Here is a 2358-nt window from a genome sequence, read left to right on the forward strand (position 1 = left end):
AAATACCTGATTAAATATTTAATTTTCTTCTAGTGAACCTAAATAGTATTGTTTTTCATTTTTGTTTCTCATATTGTTAGTATATAGAAATGTAATTTATATTTTTATGTGATAATCTTGCATCTTGCAACTTTGCTGAACTCATTATCTGTAGGGTATTTTGTGTAGACAATCAAATAGGGATAGGTTTATTTATTCCTTTCCTATGGATAAATTTTATTTATTTTCCTTGCCTTATTGTAGTGACTGGCTTCTATACTACGTTAAATAAAAGAGGTGAAATCTATGGCCATGCCACCTTGAACGTGTCCGATCTCATCTGATCTCGGAAGCTAAGCAAGGTTGGGCTTGGTTAGTACTTGGATAGGAGACCACTTAGGAAGACCAGGTGCTGTAGGCGTAAAAATAAGTAGTGAGAGCAGGCATCCTGGTCTCGCCCCTAACCTGAGGAGGAAATGATTCAATTTTTCACTGTTAAGCATAATATTAGCTATATTTTTTTTTAGATGCACTATATCAAGTTGAGAATTTTTTATCATAAATAAGTATTCCTAGAAATTAAAAAAGGGAGAGTGGAGGAGGGCAAAATCAAGGTGGTTGTAAGGGAAACATGAGGAATTCCTGTGGCATTGGAACGATTTAGTATTTTGACTGTGGTGGTGGATACAAGAACCTATAAAGTTTGTCAAATTGTATGGAACTTAATACGCACATAAACATAAATGACTGCAAGTAAAACTGGGGAAATCTAAAATAAGATGGGTGGATTGTATTACTTTCAACATCCTGCTTGTGGTGTTACTCCATAGTTTTCCAAAATGTTACCACTGAGGAAAAATGGACAATGTGTACAGGGATCTCTCAGCATTATTTCTTAAAACTGTGTGTGAATCTGCAATTATTTCAATATACTTTCAATTAAAAAGCTGGAGTCATTAGCTACTCTTTGACAGAACTTTGAACTTTTGCAAAAGGATGACCAAGGATATTAAGTGTAAACATGGATGTGTCTCATGTGTTTTATTTTGTATTCATTTCCTTCATTAACTAAAAGGTAAAATTTTCTGAATATATAGATTTAAATTATCTTAATAATAGAAAGTATGTTCAATAATTAAAATGACATGTCTACTTTTAATGTTTAATATAATTAGCCATTAAACATAGTTATTTATATTGATAATTCAGCCTCCCCTGACAGCTTAAGAGAGATGCATTCATGGACAGTGGAACTAGCTAAAGAATAAATTCATCAGCAGCTACAATATTGCATATATACAGTTATTTTGTGATCTTCTGCCATTTCTATTTCTCCTTGAGACCAGTTACTAGAGTTACTACGATACAGTATGAGAATCGAGACATTGCACCCTAATAATACCCCTTTTGGTAGTTACATTTCAAAATACATATCAACTAATTTATAAAACTCATTATTTTTTTTTTAAATTTAATCACCTCCAACCCTTTCTGGGAAAAGTCTAACACAATTCCAATCTTCCCATGAGAGGACCTCAGAACAAGAGGATACTATTCTTAGATTCACCTGTCAAATCAGGTTCTCAATGGTGACCGATACTGAGAGGAAACACTGGACATCTTTTATCTGAAAAAGAGGAATTAGACTGCTCTGGATTTGTGAGCTCCGTTTCATTTATTTAGGAAAAAAAACTAAAATACATCGTTTCCATGAACGTCTCAATCGACTGGTAGTTTACTATAACTTTAACTTGATTCCCATGTTATAATCTCTATTTCTGCAAAACAAACAAACAAAAAAAAATACAAAAACTGTAGTCTGATTTGGGACATATGCACAAATAGGGGAACTGTAGAATTTGTTGAGAAATGGCCTCCACTTACAGCAGCAATCATCGTGCATGTGAGGTATAAGGAAATAAATCATTTCTATTGGGAAGAAATGGAGAATACAATAGTAATTTTTACTAATATGTGCTTTCTCTTCCAGCGCTGTATAGTGAAACAAAGGGCTTAAAAACTCACAGGCAATATTAAGTGAAAACCAGAGTTATGTAGACAATACTACTCTAGGATGACAAAACATTTGGTGATGTCAATTTAAAGCCCCTATTAATGGAGCAGCCATGGAAATAGATTGGAAAGAAGGGTGGATAGGTGGATGGAAGGAAGGAAAGAAGGAAGGAAGGAAGGAAGGAAGGAAGGAAAGGAGTGTTGGAGGGTTAGTGGTCACTTCCGGGAATGAACTTTATGTGTAGGGAAAGAAGGATAAAAGGAATTTGGCCTGAGAAAAAGTCACCGATTTTTAAACAGTATGTAAAATATGTAAACAAAAAGTCATTCAATAAAAAAAAGTTAAGAAAATAAGAATAAGGAAGC

At 33.7% G+C, this 2358-nt stretch overlaps 1 pseudogene; it reads left to right on the forward strand.

The window, feature by feature from the left end:
- The first annotated feature begins 281 nt into the window (after positions 1-281).
- On the forward strand, positions 282-400 carry LOC112481508 (annotated as a pseudogene).
- Positions 401-2358: the final 1958 nt, after the last annotated feature.

Source organism: Pteropus alecto, unplaced genomic scaffold (assembly GCF_000325575.1).
Source record: "Pteropus alecto unplaced genomic scaffold, ASM32557v1 scaffold72, whole genome shotgun sequence".
Lineage (NCBI taxonomy): Eukaryota > Metazoa > Chordata > Mammalia > Chiroptera > Pteropodidae > Pteropus > Pteropus alecto.